Source organism: Pieris brassicae, unplaced genomic scaffold (genome assembly GCF_905147105.1).
Source record: "Pieris brassicae unplaced genomic scaffold, ilPieBrab1.1, whole genome shotgun sequence".
NCBI classification, from domain to species: Eukaryota; Metazoa; Arthropoda; class Insecta; order Lepidoptera; family Pieridae; genus Pieris; species Pieris brassicae.
The window spans coordinates 12,389-38,346 of NW_025576229.1; the positions used below are offsets into that span (position 1 = coordinate 12,389).

At 34.1% G+C, this 25,958-nt stretch overlaps 3 long non-coding RNA genes across 8 annotated transcripts; 2 read left to right on the forward strand and 1 right to left on the reverse strand.

Moving 5' to 3' along the window:
• Positions 1-16,584: 16,584 nt before the first annotated feature.
• Positions 16,585-17,589, forward strand: LOC123719851. Its single transcript, XR_006755948.1, has 3 exons — positions 16,585-16,847; positions 16,928-17,302; positions 17,530-17,589. It is a non-coding gene; the product is annotated as an uncharacterized LOC123719851 (long non-coding RNA).
• A 406-nt stretch (positions 17,590-17,995) lies between these two features.
• On the reverse strand, positions 17,996-21,258 carry LOC123719850. Of its 3 annotated transcripts, none has more exons than XR_006755945.1 (4): positions 20,772-21,258; positions 20,245-20,381; positions 19,971-20,095; positions 17,996-18,100 (listed from the first exon to the last, which is right to left on the reverse strand). It is a non-coding gene; the product is annotated as an uncharacterized LOC123719850 (long non-coding RNA). The 3 variants fall into 3 exon arrangements; XR_006755946.1 differs by having other exon boundaries at positions 19,997-20,095; positions 20,772-21,257; XR_006755947.1 differs by lacking the exon at positions 19,971-20,095 and having other exon boundaries at positions 20,772-21,257.
• A 29-nt stretch (positions 21,259-21,287) lies between these two features.
• LOC123719849 lies at positions 21,288-24,205 on the forward strand. Of its 4 annotated transcripts, none has more exons than XR_006755944.1 (6): positions 21,288-21,371; positions 21,524-21,758; positions 21,967-22,105; positions 22,470-22,797; positions 23,243-23,425; positions 23,862-24,205. It is a non-coding gene; the product is annotated as an uncharacterized LOC123719849 (long non-coding RNA). The 4 variants fall into 4 exon arrangements; XR_006755943.1 differs by having other exon boundaries at positions 22,483-22,797; XR_006755941.1 differs by having other exon boundaries at positions 21,967-22,797.
• The last annotated feature ends 1,753 nt before the right edge of the window (positions 24,206-25,958 follow it).

A 25,958-nucleotide genomic window follows, 5' to 3' on the forward strand; every position in this document is an offset into this window, starting at 1 on the left:
CACAGATTAGGGTAAAAAACCGCCTTCACCGGAAGGCGAGGACCTTTACTTCGCACTTCGCTCACTCCAGTGAGCTTCCGTCCTGCCCTTCAGGCGATTGACCGCCCCGCGACGGCCCAAGCCGAGGTTCGAGTCTCACAGGAGACGCCCTTGCGCTAGTCGCGGGACAAAACGCCATTCTGGCCGAGCTACGCTCGCCAAAACAGCCCGAGCTGAGCTGTAAAGGCCCTTAAGGCCAACAGCGAGATTCCTTCTTCAAAAAAAAAAAAATAATAATTGTGCGTAATTGTTTGACGTTGTCTTGAAATGAAACTGCGCCTTGATCTTGTTTCTTGCTTCGCCGATTATTCGTGGGTCCCAGTTCGTAGTCAGAGGAAAGAGGAAAGAGAATTTTGCGTAGACCTCGCCGAGTTTAAGTACTCGAACAGTATACCGCGACGAGAGCTGCGCTTACAAACATCTGCGCCGGTATACCGCGACGAGAGCTATGCGACCCTTTTGTTCGGCGAAGCATTTTATTCGTTTATTTATTAACCATTTTTCATTCTTAAATTATTTACATATTTTAATTAACTTATAACTCATACTAAATTTTTACTTATGAGCTATCAACAATATTCTCATCAAACATAACTCATAGTTAATTTCTACTTATGAGCTGCCAAAAATATTCTTATTTATCTTATAATTATAGAGTCGCTAAAATTAACGTATAATCTATCTCTATTTATATTTACGAGTCGCCAACAGATACGGTGCTAGTAAATTTGTATAGAAATATAATGGACATATAAATAAAAGAATAATACCTGGAATAAAAATATTTTATTTAAATATGTAACCCTTACATCTAATTTTATTATAGATAATGGTGTTAATGTAGGATAGGTATGTTTATTGTTGTTTGCTTAGACCCGTAGATTAGGTTAGGTTAGACATAGTTTATTCTATTTTTCTTTTAGAGCCATAGATCGGGTTAGTGAATGTAGGAAAGTAGATAACGACGCATTCGTAGCTGATAAGGTGGTGATTAGTAAGTAATTAGCAAGGGTTTTGGGAAAGCTATCTCTGGAACGGTTAGAGCTATCACTTCAGGAGTGAGTGCATTCGACTCCACACGGCCTGTTTAGTGGGGGTAGAGTACAACCTTTTTTTTTAGGTTTGGCCAACCATGATTTTTACGTTTTTGGGGAACTTAGACGTGAGGCAGTCGCCGGGAATCCCTACTACTACCGTTCTTTGTGGTACACAAGTATATTAAGGAAGGAAATTATTTTCGTATTTTAGGTTTTCTCTATACATTTGTTATGCTATTAAAAAGTAGCTTACGGGTATAAAGTTCTGTTCCTTTATTAACGGAAGACTGTGCTATGTTTTAGGATTTCTAAACCTTTTCCTATTATAACCTCTCGGCCCTGTCTTGTCGTATTAGTTATATCGATAAAAATCAAAGCTTCCCAACTGCAGGCCTTGATGCCTACCTAACAAATATGAAAGAAAAGAAGTCATATACTAGTACAATTTCTTGTTTAATTGTAGATATGATCTTGAATTGTCCGATTTCCTTTTAACGCTAAGAACATTTTACGTTATTTTTTATTTTTAACAGCTGTTAGATATTTTTATACATTATATATTTTTACAATACTTACCATTTGTATGAAGTTGAAATAAATTTAATAAGTATATAGGAAAGTTTATAATCTTTATTTATAAGAGGTTACTAGGGTAGTGAAGCGTTTATTTAGCTAGATATATAGGCTTTATGTGAACTAATATATAGTATTTTTCACGCCTTGGGTGTGAACTGAATGCCATAGTAATTTGGAAAAATATTATTTAGCCCATGTTCATCCGAGATAACGTAGGGTTCTAATTCTAATTGATCCTGTCAATCCATCCAGTTTCGGGGCCTATTCAAAAAGCAAACAATCAAATCTTGTTTTATAGTATTCGTATCTTTTTATAATTTTCACAATTTTTAGAGATTCTAAGGGTGAATTCATTTTTATAAAGTTTTTTTTATTTTTCAGAAATAATGGATTTTAATTTATTATTAATTTTAACCATTATTTTAAAATTTAGCTTAATTAAATCTATAATATTTTTATTATTTTAGAAGTCCTAAGTCAGTTTAATATTATAAAAAGGTTCTTACAGGACTTATTTCTTCTAATTTTTTTTTTTATAATAATAATTTTTAGAACTTCTTAAGTGAGTTGAATATTTTTATAAAGTTTTTTTTTTCTACAGAAATAATTGATTTTAATTTATTAATGTTTTTAACGATTCTTTTAAACTGACTTTAATTAAATGTATAATAATTTTATTATTTTTAGAAGTCCTAAGTCAGTTTATTATTATATTACAGAAGTAATTTATTTATATCTTTTGTGTATAATAATAATTTAACCATTTTTAGAGGTTTTTAAGCGAGGTAAATATTTTTATAGTTTTTTTTTTAATATTAATTGTTATAATTTTTTTTACAAATTTTATAAAATCTTAGGATAATAAGCTACTTTAAACAGTAAGTAGTTTTCACCATTTTTAGAATTTCAAGGTCAGATTAATATCAAATTATGACTATGTTAGACGAAAATTACATTGAAACATAATACAGTATAGTTTCAAGTATATATATATATATATATATATATGAATATAAATTAAGCTTTTTGATTTAAATAGAAAATATCTTTGTTAGAATCGATGCCAATCCTTTTAAGATTCAGATGGCGGGTGTAGTAATGTACAATGCTTTTCTTATGTGTAACGTTTGTTTCCAGTAGTATGACTAGACGCAAAAAGAATCAAGGGTTTTAGTCCTGAGTTACGAAATGGTTTTAAGGACAAGACATATAGGAATCGAACCTCATGGTTATTTCATTGGTAAGACTAAAGCAGCTCGCTTCCCAATGCAGTAGGAGCAAGACTATGGGGCAGTCGTAAGTTAACCTTGCCACAAAAGCCGCAGTAGATCGAATAATTACGCAGGCGTTGCCTCACGGCACTACCATCACAGGACTACGCAGTCCTAGCATTTAGCCACAAAAGTAAGGCACGCGAACGACGATTGCATGAATAATGCAAGCCGTGAAAATACAGCAAACGGCTGATTCATTTTTTTTTTAAATATTACAATTACTTTATTAGACAAAAAAAACATTACACTTTGTACTTACATTTTAAAGGTTGTAAACATACAATATGCGACGAAACGTTGAGCTACAATATTCATTTTGGTTAACCTTACACATAATATACTTCTATGAGCACTATCGTTTAAACTAGGCCTAGCCTGTATCTTAAACGCTAGCTAGTCCTTCCAGTGTCAAAACAAAATTGGTTAAGTAGTTTGTCATTAGATATTTATTAATTTTATTGTTTATTAAACAAAATGAAGGTAGAATCTATTTAAGTTGTTGCAATGGGTTAGACTGTAGAAAGTGTGAACTTCGATTAAGATTTTTAAGTCTTGTGGATGAGAAATTGTTATTTCGGCAAGTATAGATGGAAACTAATATTTATTGTTAAGATTTTCTATTTAAATTAAATTTTAAACAATATAACAGATTGAAGTTAGAAGTTTTAAAATATGATCTTGGTCCCAGAATTCAATCCGGACAAAATTATGACAATTTGTCAAAGAATGTGAAAGAATTACGACTCTACGACATTATACGACATACGCATATCACGATTATTTTCATACACGCAAAATAGCATCGGTGTACGGTCTAAATTATTGTTTACGTATATCTCACGAAGAGGCTACAAATTTAAATCCGTGGCGATACAACATATTTCTTAAAATCGATTGGTCAAATGTAACGTTCCTTTGAAGAAAGATTCCGATCAAAGTTGATGTCTAGAACCTCGAAAGGAAAATGAAAATATTTTAAGTGTCTCAAAGATTTTTCTGGTTTTGAAAGTTAAGAGGAGTTATTTTCATTATTGGCAACCGTTAATAGAACTTGTTATTACACGTCCATAAAGTAGAAAAACGTCAATATGAATGAAGTGATAATGATAACAGTGGAATCGCTATTACTATTGACCGTTGAATAGTCGTTCATTTGTAAATCCAATTAAAGATTAACATTAATAAGGAAATGGAATGAAAATATAGATACTTATTTGTAGCTGGGTTCTTCAAATAAGTTTAGCGATTGGTTTTAAAACATGTACAGAATTTAAGATAGAGCTAAGCGACAGGTTTTTACCCGTAATACGGCCTGAAAGAAGATCAAACTGGGAACGGTAAAACAAAAACCAAAAAAAAAATCCAGAACTGATGGCCTGGTAATTTGTGCACTGTCCTACTGTCTTAGGCTGTGCACTTTGCCCTCTACCGCGAATTAATAAGTGGACAATACTTCAGTCAAGGGTGTTGCATTACACTGGACCTTGCAAGAGGGTACTATTAGAAAGCTGATGCTATTTGTGGTTTTAAGTGAGCAAGGGTTGCAAAGGTGATGAATGGGAAATTAGTAAACGAAGTCTAATTTTACATACATATTGCTCCCAGCACTTAAAGTTGGCACTGCTGATAAACAAACTTGATTTACTTCAGATGAATTGGACTCTGCAGTATGTTAACATTCAGCAGAGCCTAGTCGTTCATGGCTTGTTTTTTGTGGGGGTCGTATTTGACTGTAATTCACTTTGGGTTTATTATATTACAAATGACAACAAAATTGCGTTTTGGCACAGCGGAACGGAAAAAAGTCTCAATTTAAGTAACAAATCTAAAACTTTGATGTTATTTCATGTCGACAATTTAGCTTGCTTGTTAAGACTGTTATAATTTTTATATTAAAACTAGTATGTTTATAGTAAAATTACATATGACTTTTCTACATATATATATTCCCTGTGCATAATCAATACTTGACTTACACTAACAATAGTTTTCTTTTTATTATTTGTCTTAGTAGTGGATATGAAATACTTTTATTTGTGTCTGATGATAAAAATATAGATGATAAAAGTAATGAAATTGAATGTAAGGAAATTATTGTATCAATTTGATCGGTTACCAATGAGTTTGTATTTGACAAATTATTTGATAAAGTAATGTCAAATTTACGTCATCTCCAGAAGTAATAGTATCCTAATAAAAGCGATGGCTGAATATAATAAGTAAGTTTTGAGTGAATTGAAATATGTTGTTGAAACATAATACTGAGAACAAGTAGGGTTGTAGTAGTAGTTGGTGTTATTCATATAATTAGGTATTTTGTGAGAAATGAAAGTGCTTCAAGTAATTGTTGTGCTTACGATAAGATTTTTTTTATGATTTTAATATATATTTTTGTTAAATTTATGTTTTGAACACGAGACTAGAATATCAATTTTACATGATAAAATCACTTTTGTATAAAGGATCATAAAGGGATCACAATAGATTTAGTTATGTAAACTTTATTGTGAATCTGCTGTGAATATGAAGAGGTTACAGCAGATTTTGTTATTTAAAACTATTGTGAATGTGAAGAGGTCACAATAGATTTGATTATGTAACACTATTGTGACTATGAAGAGGTCACAATAGATTTAGTTATGTAAACTTTATTGTGAATCTGCTGTGAATATGAAGAGGTTACAGCAGATTTTGTTATTTAAAACTATTGTGAATGTGAAGAGGTCACAATAGATTTAGTTATGTAAACTTTATTGTGAATCTGCTGTGAATATGAAGAGGTTACAGCAGATTTTGTTATTTAAAACTATTGTGAATGTGAAGAGGTCACAATAGATTTGATTATGTAACACTATTGTGACTATGAAGAGGTCACAATAGATTTGGTTATGTAAACTTTATTGTGAATCTGCTGTGAATATGAAGAGGTTACAGCAGATTTTGTTATTTAAAACTATTGTGAATGTGAAGAGGTCACAATAGATTTGATTATGTAACACTATTGTGACTATGAAGAGGTCACAATAGATTTAGTTATGTAAACTTTATTGTGAATCTGCTGTGAATATGAAGAGGTTACAGCAGATTTTGTTATTTAAAACTATTGTGAATGTGAAGAGGTCACAATAGATTTGATTATGTAACACTATTGTGACTATGAAGAGGTCACAATAGATTTGGTTATGTAAGACTATTGTGACTATGAAGAGGTCACAATAGATTTGGTTATGTAAACTTTATTGTGAATCTGCTGTGAATATGAAGAGGTTACAGCAGATTTTGTTATTTAAAACTATTGTGAATGTGAAGAGGTCACAATAGATTTGATTATGTAACACTATTGTGACTATGAAGAGGTCACAATAGATTTAGTTATGTAAACTTTATTGTGAATCTGCTGTGAATATGAAGAGGTTACAGCAGATTTTGTTATTTAAAACTATTGTGAATGTGAAGAGGTCACAATAGATTTGATTATGTAACACTATTGTGACTATGAAGAGGTCACAATAGATTTGGTTATGTAAGACTATTGTGACTATGAAGAGGTCACAATAGATTTGGTTATGTAAACTTTATTGTGAATCTGCTGTGAATATGAAGAGGTTACAGCAGATTTTGTTATTTAAAACTATTGTGAATGTGAAGAGGTCACAATAGAAATGGTTATGTAACACTATTGTGAATGTGAAGAGGTCACAATAGAAATGGTTATGTAAACTTTATTGTGAATCTGCTGTGAATATGAAGAGGTTACAGCAGATTTTGTTATTTAAAACTATTGTGAATGTGAAGAGGTCACAATAGATTTGATTATGTAACACTATTGTGACTATGAAGAGGTCACAATAGATTTGATTATGTAACACTATTGTGACTATGAAGAGGTCACAATAGATTTGATTATGTAACACTATTGTGACTATGAAGAGGTCACAATAGATTTGATTATGTAACACTATTGTGACTATGAAGAGGTCACAATAGATTTGGTTATGTAAACTTTATTGTGAATCTGCTGTGAATATGAAGAGGTTACAGCAGATTTTGTTATTTAAAACTATTGTGAATGTGAAGAGGTCACAATAGAAATGGTTATGTAACACTATTGTGAATGTGAAGAGGTCACAATAGAAATGGTTATGTAAACTTTATTGTGAATCTGCTGTGAATATGAAGAGGTTACAGCAGATTTTGTTATTTAAAACTATTGTGAATGTGAAGAGGTCACAATAGATTTGATTATGTAACACTATTGTGACTATGAAGAGGTCACAATAGATTTAGTTATGTAAACTTTATTGTGAATCTGCTGTGAATATGAAGAGGTTACAGCAGATTTTGTTATTTAAAACTATTGTGAATGTGAAGAGGTCACAATAGATTTGATTATGTAACACTATTGTGACTATGAAGAGGTCACAATAGATTTGGTTATGTAAGACTATTGTGAATGTGAAGAGGTCACAATAGATTTGGTTATGTAAAACTATTGTGAATATTAAGAGGTCACAAGAGATTTGGTTATGTAAGACTATTGTGAATGTGAAGAGGTCACAATAGATTTGGTTATGTAAAACTATTGTGAATATTAAGAGGTCACAAGAGATTTGGTTATGTAAGACTATTGTGAATGTGAAGAGGTCACAATAGATTTGGTTAGTAAGACTATTGTAAATTATTGATAAAATTGATGACTTGATATTTTAAAAGAGTACCGAGAGTTTTTTACGCCGGCTTTTTCTCTCGGCCTACACCCTGTGTCTTCTTTGCCGATGAGTAGGGATGTCTACCGAGACAAATTCATATATTCCTTAATAAATGAACATAAATAATTAGTAACGTCACAATGGATTAAATTTAACTCTCTGTAGTTATAGATGTAATTCAAAAGTTAAAGTTAAAATTTCGTTTCTAATTTGAGTTGTATGTTACAAAGCATTCTTTTTTTTGCGAGACGCAAACATTGTCAGGAAAGGCCGACTGTTAGCTTCTAATATTAATTTAATTAAATTCTAAACATTTTTATAAAACATATTCTTAAGAATCTTGCTACAAGTGCGCATGTGCAATAGTTACTCATTTGATTCGACCATTTTCGCGAAGTGGGATGGTCGCGTCGGAGGAGGGAGTTGTGATGATAAAAGAGGTTGTGACACATGCGCACGGGCCTTTTCTTCGTACAAGTTTGAAGTTATACAGTTCACGTAAAATCAGTGAAGTAAATTATAGTGAATTAGGTCATCATTGAAGTGTTTAATTTCCTACCCTAAGAACTAAATCAACTACCGCTAACACTTGTTAATATTTCAGTTTTCTATAAATTAAATTTTAATTTCAAAAATTCTTAAAAGGCCGGCAACACACTCGCGAACATTGAGTTCTATAAAAAATACTTATAAATAATATTCTTGTTTGTATTTAACTTCAACAAAGTCATAAAAATTCTTAATAGGCCGGCAACGCACTCGCAAAGCTGACATTGAGATTGTCCATGGACAATCTGTTCGTTTACCACCTATTCCATAAAAAACAGTAATTGGTAATAATCTTGTTTGTATTTAAATTTTCTTAAAATTTCAATACATAAGTCATAAAAATTCTTAAAAGGCCGGCAACACACTCACGAACCCTTCGACATTAACCGTGTACGTTAACGGGGGTATCAGTTAACATCAGAAAAGGCTCCTGCCCGTTAAAACCTGTTCTACCCCTGTTCTATAAGAAATACTAATAAATAATATTCTTGTTTGTATTTAACTTCAAATAAATCATACAAATTCTTAATAGGCCGGCAACGCACTCGCGAACTTGACATTGAGATTGTCCACGGAAAATCCGTTCGTTAACCACCTGTTCCATGAAAAACAGTAATAATCTTGTCAATATTTCAGTTTTCTATAAATTACAATTTTTAATTTCAAAAATTCTTAAAAGGCCTGCAACACACTCGCGAACATTGAGAGTGTGCATTAACGGCGGTATCAGTTAAAAAAACAAAAAAAACAGTAATTGGTATCTTGTTTGTATTTAAATTTTCTTAAAATTTCAATACATAAGTCATAAAAATTCTTAAAAGGCCGGCAACACACTCGCGAATACTTCGACATTAAGCGTGTACGTTAACGGGGGTATCAGTTAACATCAGAAAAGGCTCCTGCCCGTTAAAACCTGTTCTACCCCTGTTCTATAAGAAATACTAATAAATAATATTCTTGTTTGTATTTAATTTCAAATAAATCATACAAATTCTTAATAGGCCGGCAACGCACTCGCGAACTTGACATTGAGATTGTCCACGGAAAATCCGTTCGTTAACCACCTGTTCCATGAAAAACAGTAATAATCTTGTCAATATTTCAGTTTTCTATAAATTACAATTTTTAATTTCAAAAATTCTTAAAAGGCCTGCAACACACTCGCGAACATTGAGAGTGTGCATTAACGGCGGTATCAGTTAAAAACATATAAGGCTCCTGCCCGTTAACACCTGTTCTATAAGAAATACTAATAAATAATATTCTTATTTGTATTTATTGTAATAAAACAACGTGACTGAGCGAGTACCGGAAAAGAACTGAACTTTATTTTCTAAAGACAAAAGTAAAAATCACATAGACAACATTTGATGACACTTTGGTACAAGAGGTCGCTAGTAGTAGGTACATCTATATTTTGCTATTTATAATACTCCCACTCAAAATATAGATACTATATAAACAAAAGAAACAATTACACTTTAACAATACCTAAAGTATTCAAATGTTTATAATGTTTTACAGCAGCGAGACTTTTTGTAAACAAATCTGCAGGCATATTTGATGTACATAGATAATTAACACTTATAATGTTTTCATTAATTAATTCTCTACAATAATGATATCTGACATCAATATGCTTCGTTTTATTATGGAATACAGGGTTTAACAACAATTTCTGTGCGCTCATACTATCATTATATAAAATGATCTTATACATACTTTTAGTAAGTTCAAATTGTAAATTTCTCAAATAAACTGCCTCTTTGCAGGCTTCTGATATGGATACATATTCAGATTCGGTACTAGAAAGTGTAATACATTTTTGCTTACTACAACTCTACTAGATATAACAGACCCAGACAAAGTATAACAAAATCCTGAATATGATTTCCTATCATTAACATCACTGCACCAGTCTGCATCAACATAACCTTCAATGTTTGCATTTTTGCCCTTACTATATTTTAAACCTAAATCTTTTGTCCCTTTCAAATACCTTAAAATTCTTTTGGCATAAACCCATTGTTGTTCAGTATTACAATTATTGAATTGACTTAAATATGACACTGCATAAGCTATATCGGGTCGTGTGAGCACAACCAAATACATTAGGCTCCCGATAAGCTGCTGATAGGGATTTTGATTACTACAATCATTTTCCTTCTTACATTTTAAGTTGACCTCCATTGGAGTATTCACAGTGTTACAATCAACCATATTGAACTTAGTCAACAATCTATCAATATATTTTTCTTGACTTAAAGTCACAGTACAATTATTATTTTGTTTATCAAATACAACTGACATGCCAAGACATTCCTTTACAATTCCCAAGTCTTTTAATACAAAAATCTTATTCAACATATCCTTAAGATTACTAGTTTCATTTCTATCATTTGAGAATACAAAGAAATCATCGACATATAATGTCACGATGGTTTTACTGCTGCCAGCAAATTTTGTATATAAACATGACTCTATTTGGGACTTAATATAACCATTAGCTAACATGCAACCATCCACTTTCTTATGCCATGCACGAGATGCCTGTTTGAGACCATATATAGCTTTGGTCAATTTTAAAACTTTATTATTTGGACAGACATAACCTAAAGGCTTTTGCATATATATTGTCTCAGACAGATCTCCATTTAAGAAAGCAGTTTTCACATCAAGATGTGTTACTTCTAGGTTGAACTGCACTGATAATGCGAATAATAACCTAAGTGTTGTATGCCGTACTACTGGAGAAAATGTTTCACTATAGTCCACACCATATTTTTGACTACACCCTTTAGCCACAAGTCTGGCTCGATAGCGGACATTATTTTCACTATGACACTTTTTTTTTAGAACCCACTTGCACTTAACTATATTGCCACTTGCAGGAATATCAACAACTTCCCATGCTTTGTTGTCTTCAAAGCTTTTCAGCTCTTCTTTCACTGCCTGTTCCCATTGCTCCTTCTCTGGTCCCCTTAGTGCTTCTTCTAATGTCAGTTCATCACTAAAATATTCATTACACTGTTCTGTGCACATATATCCAAACCTTTCTGGTTTTTGTCTCACCCGTTGTGACTTTGATGTGGTTTCTGGTTGCTGTTCTTCCTCAGATGTCATGGACTCCTCCTCTGGTACATAGGTTTCATCCATGTCATTCGTTAAAATCAATGAATCCTCTCCATCATGGTCTGACACCTCTCCCACTGAAGATGTATGTGGACTATTTTCTGCTGGTTTGTCTTCTACCACTTCCATTTCAATCATATTTTCTTGATGAGATAACTTTTCATTTATGAAGACAACATCTCGACTGGTTATAATAGCCTTTGTTGAAGGATTGTATAACCTATACCCTTTGACATCCTCAGGGTAACCAACCAGTATGCATTGTTCTGATTTCTTGTCCCACTTACGTCTTCTCTCCTTGGGTATATGTCTCATGACAGTACTACCAAAAATCCTTAAATGACTGAGGTTGGGTTTGCCTCCTGTCCACAACTTGTACGGTGTACAGTGGTTCAATCCACCTTTTACAATTCTATTTTGTAAATAGACTGCTGTGTCTATTGTCTCTGTGTGCTGAAGCCATTAGGCTTCAGCCCAAAATTCCTTGCCTAATCTTGCATCAAATAAAAGGCATCTTGCTTTCTCGATCAGAGTCCTATTCATACATTCACAAAGCCCGTTTTGCTCAGGAGTATAGGGATTGGTTCTTTGATGAATTATACCCAGTTTCTTCAAATAATTATCAAAATCTCTGTTACAGAACTCTGTGCCATTATCACTTTTTATTTTACAAGTATTTTTATTTTATTTGACGTTGAATTCTCAACTCTTGCTTTATATTCTTTAAAATATGGTAAAGTCTCATTTTTACCTTTTAAAAAATAAACATATGTCATGCTGCTGTGATCATCAACAAAAATGAGGAAGTACCTTGATCCTCCTAGCGATACATTCTCCATTGGGCCACATATATCACTGTGTACTATTTCCAATAGCTTAGTACTCCTGTTCCCTTTATTATCGATGGGCAACCGACTTTGCTTTCCTTCACAGCACACTATACAGTTGGACTTGTTGATGTCGGCCTTCTCAGTTAATTTGACCCCCTCCACAGCATCCTGCATTTTATTCATGTTATCACTGTTGACATGTCCCAATCTACAATGCCAAACTTCTGGAGACTCTGCTGTTGCTGCCACCAAACAAGATGAAGTATTTAGTTTATAAACTCCATTTATAAGTGATGCAGTCGCTACTAGAGTGTCCTGTTTATTAAATATCTCGCATCCATCGCTTGTAAAATACACCTTGTTACCCTGCCATATCAGTTGGCTTACTGACAATAAGTTGGTAGATAATTTGGGCACACACAACACTTTTTCAACAGTTATGTTAAAGTCACATCCTTCAGTTGATGTTGTTATGTTTACTTTTCCACAACACAACACTGGGATTTTATTCTGGTTAGCAACCATGATTTCCTTGGTGAACCCAGAGTAACATTCGTCGACCATTCAATCTTTATTGCTTGTCAAATGCGAACTTGACCCAGAGTCGACATACCAGTCACTCTTGTCAAATATTCTGCTAAAAAACACGGCACTGAATGCATTACTTGTTTTTGACGATTTATTTTCAGAATTCTTATAAGATTTATCTTTATAAGTGCATTGATTACGGTAGTGGCCATGTTGTTTACAATTATAACATTTGACGTGTTGTTTTTCTTTGACAGATGTCGACATTCGTTCATTCTCACCATTTTTTTTTTTTTTTTTTTAATAATTTTATGGCCTGGTAACGAGACCTTTAAGCCCATTCTCACCATCTTTCTTGTACATAGACTGTGTACTCTTTACACTCTTTGATTTTTGATTCTTGCGGAAACAAGCAAACGCATTGTTGGCATCACTGTCTTCCGGTTCAATGTCCATCAATTTCCCTTTAATGGCGTCGGTTGTGATTATCATGCCCGAATGCTCGATTGCCATTATCATGGGCATATATTTTTCAGATAATCCAGCCAACATGATAGATCCGATCCACTCATCACTTATGCCAAAACCCGTACCTTGTAATTTCTGACCAGCTTCAACAATTTGTGTTACATATGACGTCATCGAAGTGCAATTTTCTAATCGAATAGAAATTAAATTCCTCAGAAGACTTATTTTTCTTGTAAATCCCGAGTCATCGAATAACATCTTCAATTTATCCCACAATTCTTTCGATGTTGCTACATTCTTTAAATGAACATAAAGAGCCGGGTCAATTGTTAGAATCAACTTCGCTTTTGTTCTCGCATCGTCTGCAGCTGCTGGAGCAACGTTGGGCTCAGGTTTGATACACCCAACCATTCCCTCTAAGACAAGGAAAATTTCTGCTGCGAAACACCATTCACTGTAATTTTCACGCCCTTGCAGTTTCGGCACACTAATGTGATAGTTCGAACTGGACGCCATTACTGATGCCTGACGCGACACAATAAATCTGCACAACTCAACACACTTAGTCCTATTCTGCCACGAATTATTATTATCGATAATGTCCTGATAATCAATAATTATACTGTCGCGAGAACTAAGTACTTTTTATGAGCCAGGAGCGGCCTGGGCCCATAACCTGTAATAAAACAACGTGACTGAGCGAGTACCGGAAAAGAACTGAACTTTATTTTCTAAATACAAAAGTAAAGAATCTCATAGACAACATTTGATGACACTCTGGTACAAGATGTCGCTAGTAGTAGGTACATCTATATTTTGCTATTTATAATATTTATCTTCAAATAAGTCATACAAATTCTTAATAGGCCCGCAACGCACTCGCGAACTTGACATTAAGATTGTCCACGGACAATCTGTTCGTTTACCACCTGTTCCAAGAAAAACAGTAATAAGTAATAATCTTTTTAATATTTCAGTTTACTATAAATTACAATTTTTAAGTTTAAAAATTCTTAAAAGGCCTGCAACACACTCGCGAACATTGCGAGTGTGCAGTAACGGCGGTATCAGTTAAGAACTGTTGTAATTCTTGTTAGGGCACGATAATTATACACACAGTATCCGTAATAAAGAAATATATTTACTGTTTAACTTGGAAGTGATATGTCTGCTTCCTACCACGATACACATTGGAATGAAACAGAAATGACCTGGAGCAGAGTGAGGTAAAGACAATTTGGCGCCTCGACAAGATGGCGGCTCGATCGCTCATTCAAATGACAGGAAAAAGTCAATACAATGATTAATTTTTGCAATATTACTCAAATAAATCAACATGCCCCCTCAAAAATTAATTCTTGTACAAATCAAATGCCTAAACAGAACTATATAACTTCCAAGCGAGTCTGGGAAAATACAAAAATAATGATCCAACATTTGTTGCTCGGATAAGGGAAAACCCAGAAAAACCTTATCAGATCATTTCATCATCTTAAATTCGATACATTATATACATTACATATAATTATCAGAACACAATGAATATAACAGAATAATTAAATTAATAACAAATAATAGCCAACTCATTAAATATTATAATTGTAAACCCATGTTTCTCCTCATTTCATGAAACGTAACCGCTGGTAATGGTTTTGTTAACGCATCTGCAGGTTGTTGACCTGTGGGAATGAATTTTAGCTTTATTACATTTTTCTCTATTTGTTCCCTAGAAAAATGATATTTAATATCTATATGTTTTGTCCGCTTATGATTAGTCGGATTATTTGCTATGCTTATACAGCTGTTATTGTCTTCATATATTACAATAGGAGTGGATATATCAATATGAATACTCCTTACCAAAGATTTAAGCCATAAAGGCTTCATATAAGGCCATATACTCAGCCGCTGTGGAGGAGGCTGCTACTGACTATTGTTTCTTTGTTGTCCAGGTTATTGAACAATGTTCAAACAATTTAAATATATACCCGGTTGTACTCTTTCTATCATTTACATCATTACCTCCCCAATCGGAGTCCACATACCCAGTTAAGATGTTATTATATTCACACCTTTTATAACATAATTTAAAATCAGTTGTGCCTTTTAAATATCTAAGCACTTTTTTGAGGCATTGCCACAATTCTTTATTATTTTAATTTGTGTACCTACTTAATATATTAACGCTAGTGCTTAAGTCAGGTCGAGTACATAACATTATATACATTAGACAACCAATTAAATTGCGACATGGAGCAGTGTAATTTTTTTCTGAGTTTAGTGCTTCATAATTGAGTTTACTATCCATAGGAGTAGTTGAAGGTTTTTGTTGCAATCCTGCATGCAAAATTTATTTAAAACTGTTTTAATATAAGCACTTTGATCTAACATTATCATATCATCGCAACGAGTTATTTTAATTCCAAGAAATAATTTAATTTCATGTAAATCTGTCATTTTAAATTTACTCATTAAATATATTTTAAAACTGTTTATTGTATTTACATTAGCACTCACTATTACCAAATCATCAACATAAAGTACCACATATATATTTTTCTGTATATCTCCTTTATTTAGTATATAAATACATCTATCTACTGATGAATTCTGAAAACCCTCCCGCCTAAGAGACTGTTCAAAAATTTCAAACCAGTATCTAGCGGCTTGCTTTAGCCCATATAATGCTTTATTTAATTTACACACATAACCATTTTTGCAAGACTGGAACTTTTTTCTGGAACTTTCATATATATTTCTTCCTGTAGTACCCCATTTAGAAATGCAGTTTTTACGTCCATGTGATGTACAAGTAAATTATATTGATTAGCAAAAGCAATAATAAATCTAAAACTAGCTATTCTTGCAACAGGTGCAAAAGTCTCATTATAGTCTATGAGATATTCCTGGCTAAAAGCCCTAGCAACGAGTCGAGCTTTATAGCGTAAAGGCTTTCCGAATTCATCATTTTTTATATTAAACATCCATTTGCAATCTATAATATTTTTGTTATCTGGCCGTGGTACTAAAGTCCAATTTTTTATTTAAAAATAGAGAATTTAATTGCACCTTCCCAATGAACTCTATCGTCTCGTGTTTTAATCTCTTGAAACGAATTTGGTATTTTACACAAAATTGAACTAGCACACATAAGGTTATCATCGATTTCTTTATAAGAAAAAGGGGGACGACTTTAAGCCTATCACTCCTACGTGGTTCAATACAACTGGTTGTGTCCTCATTATTTACGACCACTGAAAGATCATCAGAATGTGCATTTGGTTGTTCAAATTCGACGATGTCATGGTTAGTTTTGCGAATTTTCTGAGGAACTTCATAATCATCAGATTTACAGGTATCTGATTTATATCTGTCAGTTTTTTGAGACTTTATTGACTTTGAAATGATGTCAATGTTAACATTATCATGAGAATTTACTATATTCTCTTCAGGTCGCCACGCAGGCCTGGATTGAAGTAATTTGTCTCATCTACTATGACATCTCTGACAGTAATAAATATTTCGCATTTAGGATTCCAAACTTTATAACCGTTTGGTTCGTATCCCACAAGAATACCTTTCCATGACTTAACATCGAATTTTGTCTTATATAACTTATCATGCACATAAACTGTTGAACCAAAAAAATTAAAATATTTTATTTGTGGTTTTTTGTTATGCCACATTTACGAATTCAATCATCATGTAAGTAATTTATATATTATTTAACATTGTACATTATAGTATGAAGTTGTAATAATTTTAAGCAGCATTATTTTCTTTAGGTGACGTAATTGGTGAATAATATCGTAATTGAAAAGGATATTTCTCTTTAAATGTACAAGCTGTGTGTGATGCAGAAATAAAATATATTAATGTTGTTCCCCATGGCCTGGTGCCGCTCATGATGCAACAACTTTTGTAAACTCAGTTCTACAAGTTAATTCAAATTTATTGATAAGAAGGTAGAACTTGATAAATGTGCCAACTAAATTAACAGGTATATTTGTTTATAGCTTAATATCGTACAGGTCTACTGAGAAATCACTGGATGGTTGTTAATAGTGCTTACTCAAATATACCTTATTCATTAACACCATTTCTCTGACTGACCAGAGATATGATGAAGTACACATTAAGAATAGGAATACTATAGAGAGGTAAATATATAGTATAATTTAGAGTATTAATAATTATACTATGTCAAAAAGTTGCAAGATATGTGACCCAAATGAAACATGATGTAAGGTTAAAATATTTGTCTTTTTCGGAAAATTTGGAGTATGGAAATGTCGCTTTAACATTGTATTTATTACTAGCTTAAGTTCAAGCTATTGTTATTGCCACAGCTGTTATGCAAAATATTTGTAAGGATTATAATTTGTAGATATACCGGCAGAAGTTTTAGTTCCAACACTTGATACAGTTTCAAGTCAAGAAGTTAATGAAGGAAATCAAGACGTAACTGAAAGAACAAGCTTTATTTATTATTTTGGAAAATTAATATATTCTTCTTAATTCTAGCAGAAACAAACATGTTGTATTTAAATGTCCTTTTGTACATATAAAATACTAGTACTTATTTTTCTTAGAAGAAAGTTAGTTAAAATTTTAATAAGTTATGTCGTTAATCTACCTATAAAATTAAATTATTATTTATCATAACCATGTAATGTAATGAAATATTAGGAAAAATAAATAAAACATAACATAATATAAAATTTATTTCATTATACTCTTATATATTACTAATATGTAATCCAATGTTATAAACAAATGTTATAAATGTAAACCAATGAAAATGTTAAAACCATCAACTTCAACTTCAACGAACATTAAAAAAACAGAACTGGTACAATTGGTTCAGGCTTTGTATAGTTATGCGCTTACCTACACATTCTGCGATTCATTTTTTATATTATAGATGACACTGATGACAAAGGCACTCTTCTCGGTTGCTGGAATGAGAGATAAGTTTCATTAGGTTAGAAAATTATGGTTCCCGAAACTAAGAGCCTTCTGAAAAGCGGTCACCACGTTCGAGTAGTCCACAGGAAAACAAATATGATGCCAAACTCATTGCCGTTAATAATTTTTCCTAACGTTTTAAATATGATAGCAAACGATGGAAAGCCATTAAATAAATTGACCAGGAAACCGTGTAAGCCTTCGCCCCATCGCCAAAGTTCTTTAGTAATTTTAGTAAGATGAGGAAATTGAATTGAATCACTATACATTTCTTAACAAAAGTCAACCGATTTAATTTAATTTATAGGTTGGTCTGACGCACGATACCATTGTAAGTCCGGTAAAACTATCGATGGTTAAAATATTTACTCTCTAGACCCTTCGTGTAAAACCAGCCATATTCTGCTGCTGGACAGGCAGAGGTAGGCACGTAAGCCATCTAATTGTGCGAGATTTTGAAAAATTTGTTTATTATTATCATATTAACAGATTTAAGTTCTACATTTTATTATATACCCAAGAATTTACAAGAATTTCATTACTCTTTTCAGTATTTACAATAAATCCTTTAGCTTCAAGAAGTGTTCTAGCGTCCTGAATATTTTGTAAACATTCAGTGTAGCTGGAGGACATAAACTTAATATTTCTTGTGTTAGCTTCTAATATTAATTTAATTATTCTAAATTCTAAACATTTTTATGAAACATATTCTTAAGAATCTTGCTACAAGTGCGCATGTGCAATAGTTACTCATTTGACTCGTTCGGTTGTTTACGAGTTGTTACGAATTGACTCGACCATTTTCCCGAAGTGGGATGGTCGAGTCGGAGGAGGGAGTTGTGATTATAAAAGAGGTTGTGACACATGCGCAGGGGCCACTTTCGCTTCCGACCGCCGACCCGTGCGGATGTCTGCTCCAGTGCTCTCTCCGTGTGAGTCATCAGTGCTGTAGTGCCATCTCGCTCGCTCCGTGTGAGTCATCGCCGCTTGCCAGTGCGCACGCGCTGTCCGACCGCTGCCTTGCTGCCTGCTGCCCTCTCATTGGTCAGTCCGATCGCTGCCTTGCTGCCTGCCGCCCTCTCATTGGTCGCTTCGCTTCAATTTATGAACGCGGGTTTACCTGCGGCCCTCAGATAGCCACCTAACGGTGCCAAACGGTTATCTGTCGGTTAACGCCTTGTGCGGGAGTGTTTTTGTTGTAATTTATAGATTGTTCGAATTTGCTTTGTTCAGTCTCTGAATATAGTTTACTTTTAGGAACATCGCTGACCAAGAAAAAGGTATTTTATAACCTTTTATCCACGATAATAGAGTTGTATCACAAGTAATAAGTGAATAACATTCTTTGATAAACTACCAGTGAGCGCGAGGTGGCGCGCGCGGCGCTGGACTCGACTGCCTATAGTAGGCTGTGAGCAAGCTCCTTCATCCTGGATTCCCCTTTTGCCTATGATTAAATTCTTTTTGACCTTCTTTGTCCTTTTCTGATTTTGATGCGAGCTTGTAGTCAACTAATCGCTTACTGAATAGGTACTTGTATACCTATGTTCCTTGAAGTTGTTCTTTTAGATCTTTTAAGGCTATATAGAATAAAGTTGTGTCGTGTGACTGAGTCTTGGTATTGTGTGTCACATTGGAATCCGTATCCATAAGTAATTTTAATAGGTACATATTTCTTGTTTCCGCAGACAAGAACACTGTGAGTGGCCTCTGCTAAACAAGAAGTAGCTGTAGCATTTGGTTTCATTTGAAACCTGCGTCCTATATTAATCCTGTTTGAGATTGCGGTCTTTTCCTCTGGGTTCAAATTGGGTGCATTGATTAGAATACTTAGATAAAAGTTGTAAAGTGTAAGCTTACTGCAAGATCAAACTGTATGTCTTCACCTGGAGTATTAGACTTTGATGGATCTTCTCCCGATACCTGCAGCAGTTCATTGTCTCATCCAGCGACAAGTGGTCGTTAGGGCGGCGGCCGTGCGTTACCTGTTACGCGACGCTTTTGGTTATGTACGCCTTCGTTCGAGGATACATTACAACTGGATTTACACACGTGTAGTTACAATTTCAATCAAATGAAAACTGAGGGTAGTATTAAAGTCTCAAAGCTCAATGTATAATAAAACTTCACTTACAGGTAAGTCATATTGACGAGTTTGTGTTGTACTTTGCCAAAACATGGTAGGGAAAATACTCAAAATGCGGTATACCATCAAAAGAAGATTCTTCCTTATCCTTGCATAGGTTCCCTCTTCCGTCCGAGAATGGGCCTCTGAAGTAAGTAGATCGGTTAATCTTTCCAATATGGACCGTCGATATTTGAGGTTTTAGAGGGGCGGGGAGGGGGTTGACGGCTACTTCGGAGCTTTTATATATACTCTAGGGGTAGGGCAGACAAGACCATGTGGATAGTGGGGTGCTCTGATTCGGTTTTGGGTACTTTTTTGATATTAAAAAAGTACAGGATAATACAGAATTAGATAATACAGAAAGTTACAAACAATGAAAAAAATATTTTCAGCTATAAATTTCATTTTAAAATCCACAACAGACCTTATGCAATCCAACTTTTTCAAAATTCCAGTAAGCAATTTTTTTTTTTTTTTTACTAATGATTTATTATTTTATAACCTGACCTGAAATAACATAAATCAAAACTTACTTTAACTCATCCGAGTAAGGATTAAGCCTTCTGCCAGATGACCTAGTAAGTCTGGGCATCGCAGCAAATTCCTCGCCAGGACTAGTCAGCCCACTAGGACCAGCAACCGGTTCGTCAAGGATCGGCGCAGAAGAGGAGGCCGTGACAAGCGGCTAATTTGAGTCCAACACTTGCACTTCACTTAACTCTTCAAACAATGGGCTTCGGAGACGCCATGGTAGTCAAACGTTGTAAGTTTATAGGAGTACGTAAAACGATTTCTACTGCAAGGGTGACAAACGATGACTGGACGCCATTAAACAAAATGAATGGCTTAAAAACAAATTTAGTGATCACCAAAAAGTATCGATACCCGAGTAGTATCGATATTTTCAATAACTTTTGTACTATCTACAAAACAAATATGGGCATTTAAACCGATGATCCATATTAGAAAGTTTAATGTCGATACCAGAGTAGTATCGATACTTTGAAAATTTTCGGAACCCTACACTAAGTGATTGACGTTTGACATCAATTATTTGTCAAATATATTTTGTAATTGCGTGTTGTTACTTACCAATTTGTGTGAAAAGTTTTAATAAATGTATCTCATGAACCGTAAGTTTGCGCAACCTAAATCTTTGCAAAACTCTTTCTTTTAGTGAGTACTATCTACAAAAAAATGGGCATTTAAATCGACGGTCCATATTGGAAAGATTATCCAAAACAGCTTCACTATTAACTATGTCTAATGAAAACTTTATTTTTAGTGTTAAAGTTTGGGCTAAATTTTGTTTTCCTAATGGTGATGGGACATCCATTGAATCATTAAAAACAGTGAATGCCCAGCATAGGATACTATGTGAAAATCATTTGAATGAATCTTCATTTACCAGCAGCGATAGGAAAAGACTTAACAAGTTAGATTAAGAGTGAATAGAGGAGGATATAGACCAATTAAAAAACAAACATTGTAGTCCATATAGAGCAAGTTATGACATCCAAGTGAGTATATACATTCATATTCTACCTAAGTCAAATAGACAAATTTTTATAGTCATGCTTTTTTACATAGAGGTAGGTAGGCAGTACATTTCTGACACACATCTAGGTGATATATGGATGATTAAAAGTTTTCTATTTTCTCCATCCACTTATTGGATTTGTTATCTTTTTCGAATTTTTTATTCAATTATTTTTGTATATTTTCCAGGAACCATCAACTAGCAAAGGTATTTTGTAGGACTTGGACGTGAAAAAGTTCAGTGAACTTACACCTCAAAAGCAAACGCTGTCTAAGAGATGCAGAAAAAATCTATCTGAAATAGTGAGGCTCTGAAAAAAGTTTCAAGGTGATAAAAACTCCAAAAGATCTATATTAAGTGTACTAACATCAAACGAACCTAGCAATGAAATATTAAAAAGCACATTAAATAATTCATTTTCTTTACTATTACAAAGCCAACTGAAAAACTTTATAAGAAAATTAACTGGAATGAGATGGACACTGGATGATAAAGTGAACGTCTTGAGCATCTATAAGAAATCAAACTTTTGTTTTATATTATTGATTAGGTTATTTTGAAAGAAAATATTTTTTTAACTGGATTATTATACATAATTATAAGTTTATAATAATACAAATAGTTTTAATCCGGTATAAAAAATTGGTTTCTTTCAATGTGTAAAAGCTATGTTAACCAAAGACAATACTAGGTTATTTTGTCAGCTCTCTCAAGGCATTATTGAACAAAATTCCAATGGTATGTGGAATCAACAGCCCAGTAATACAGACAGTAAAAGAAATCACAAAAGACCAAGATGTCAATGATAATTTATGTAAAATGGCTTTTGATGAAATGTCAATAAGAAAAAATCTGACATATAACGTAAAACTCAATGCTAAGGCCGTACTACTGTGATAGCAAACCATAGTCGAACTTTCATGGTTATCGGTGTTCGAAAATGCTGGAAACAGCCAATAGCATTTTACTTCTCAGGAGATTGTGACACAGCAGACAAGTCAGCAGCTCTTGTCGAGGAGGTAACCACTTCTTTAGAATATTATACAAAATGTGGTTGAATATTAATTTTTACAAATTTACATTGGCTTGTTTGCTTGAGTGCATGTTTAAAGATTTAATTTTTTTTTAAACGGTATTTCCAATTTACACTAGATATACAAATAAACAGAAAACTAAACATAGGTTGGTATAATAATTTAATTAATTGAACAGCGGAAAGATATTAAAACTTTTTTATGACTTATTTATCCATTGAACCATGACCATCCATTGACTTATTTATCCGCTAGTGGCCTTTGGCAATTATTTCCCTGCATCAAGTAGTTGTTAGTATTGCCTTATTGCCTAATTAAAATAACTAATAATTGATGTACCTCTGCTGTACCATATTTATTTTCTTATTGCCGCTTGACCTGTGATTGGTTAAAATTGTTTTGAGAATAAGATCATAACCTTCCATTGCAGGTACAGTAAAGTGGAGCCACATAGAGGAGTTTTATAATAAAGATCGCGAGAATCCCAACCGTGTTTGCTCCAGCTTTAACCCAGCACCACTTACAACCAGTACAGAATGGCAAACAGAAAATCAAAGAGCGCCTAGCAGATCAAATTTTAAGCCATTCGGTTGCAGTTGGAATATTTGCCAAAGTAAGTTTCAAAATTTTATTGAAAAGTACTTCCGTCCGCGATGGCCTCCTAAACTACTTAACCGATTTTAAATTAAATTGGCACACCGTGAGCGGTCTGGTCCAACTCAAGAGATAGGGTAGCTTAGATCTTTAATTATAGTCGCAATTTTATTTTATTGCAAATTATTTGTCTATAATTAATTGACAGTCACAATTATTCGACTGAATTGAGTAAGTGATCAATAGATGGCACTGCTATGGTAAACCGACAAACGTGTCATATAAGCTACAATTCAATATCATGATTACCACGTGTTATTGAGGCTAAAGTATGAACTTTTTTAATTTTTGGTGTTAGCCAACCACGTGTTACTTAGACCGAAGTGTAAATCAAATTCAAATCTAAAACCACATTCTATGGCAGCTAGTAATTATATAATTTATTTTACCTTCAGATGAATGATGACAAGACGCCCCTGGAACAACTGTCGCTGGACAAGCTTTTCGACTGAACGGAGATTCGACCGACAGGAAAGAGGTATAAACACTTATTATAATAATACTTGACATCTGTAATTGTGGATGTGATCCAAACCCCACGTCGGTCCAATTAAAAACTAGCTTAGGCAATTAGTAGCAGCGTTTTTAATACGCTGAAATTATTATTCTTCGAAGACACTAAACCTAGCTGCGCAACTGAATATCCCTGTAACAGCCAGGTGGAACCTCCAACCTCCCAGGGAAATTAAGTGGCATCGCCGACTCAGCTACGCCTACGTCTGGCTATGCTCTCGGGGTGTAACTCCCATGATTTAGTTAATCGTTATGAAACGAATAACTGTATGTAGAAGAGAGTGCCTACGTCTGGCTATGTATGCTCTCGGAGTGTAACTCCCATGATTTAGTTAATCGTTATGAAACGAATAACTGTATGTTGAAGAGAGTGCCTGCGTCTGGCTATGCTCTCGGAGTGTAACTACCATGATTTAATTAATCGTTATGAAACGAATAACTGTATGTTGAAGAGAGTGCCTGCGTCTGGCTATGCTCTCGGAGTGTAACTCCCATGATTTAGTTAATCGTTATGAAACGAATAACTGTATGTAGAAGAGAGTGCCTGCGTCTGGCTATGCTCTCGGAGTGTAACTCCCATGATTTAGTTAATCGTTATGAAACGAATAACTGTATGTTGAAGAGAGTGCCTGCGTCTGGCTATGCTCTCGGAGTGTAACTCCCATGATTTAGTTAATCGTTATGAAACGAATAACTGTATGTAGAAGAGAGTGCCTGCGTCTGGCTATGCTCTCGGAGTGTAACTCCCATGATTTAGTTAATCGTTATGAAACGAATAACTGTATGTTGAAGAGAGTGCCTGCGTCTGGCTATGCTCTCGGAGTGTAACTCCCATGATTTAGTTAATCGTTATGAAACGAATAACTGTATGTAGAAGAGAGTGCCTGCGTCTGGCTATGCTCTCGGAGTGTAACTCCCATGATTTAGTTAATCGTTATGAAACGAATAACTGTATGTAGAAGAGAGTGCCTGCGTCTGGCTATGCTCTCGGAGTGTAACTCCCATGATTTAGTTAATCGTTATGAAACGAATAACTGTATGTAGAAGAGAGTGCCTGCGTCTGGCTATGCTCTCGGAGTGTAACTCCCATGATTTAGTTAATCGTTATGAAACGAATAACTGTATGTTGAAGAGAGTGCCTGCGTCTGGCTATGCTCTCGGAGTGTAACTCCCATGATTTAGTTAATCGTTATGAAACGAATAACTGTATGTAGAAGAGAGTGCCTGCGTCTGGCTATGCTCTCGGAGTGTAACTCCCATGATTTAGTTAATCGTTATGAAACGAATAACTGTATGTTGAAGAGAGTGCCTGCGTCTGGCTATGCTCTCGGAGTGTAACTCCCATGATTTAGTTAATCGTTATGAAACGAATAACTGTATGTAGAAAAGAGTGCCTGCGTCTGGCTATGCTCTCGGAGTGTAACTCCCATGATTTAGTTAATCGTTATGAAACGAATAACTGTATGTTGAAGAGAGTGCCTGCGTCTGGCTATGCTCTCGGAGTGTAACTCCCATGATTTAGTTAATCGTTATGAAACGAATAACTGTATGTAGAAGAGAGTGCCTGCGTCTGGCTATGCTCTCGGAGTGTAACTCCCATGATTTAGTTAATCGTTATGAAACGAATAACTGTATGTTGAAGAGAGTGCCTGCGTCTGGCTATGCTCTCGGAGTGTAACTCCCATGATTTAGTTAATCGTTATGAAACGAATAACTGTATGTTGAAGAGAGTGCCTGCGTCTGGCTATGCTCTCGGAGTGTAACTCCCATGATTTAGTTAATCGTTATGAAACGAATAACTGTATGTAGAAAAGAGTGCCTGCGTCTGGCTATGCTCTCGGAGTGTAACTCCCATGATTTAGTTAATCGTTATGAAACGAATAACTGTATGTTGAAGAGAGTGCCTGCGTCTGGCTATGCTCTCGGAGTGTAACTCCCATGATTTAGTTAATCGTTATGAAACGAATAACTGTATGTTG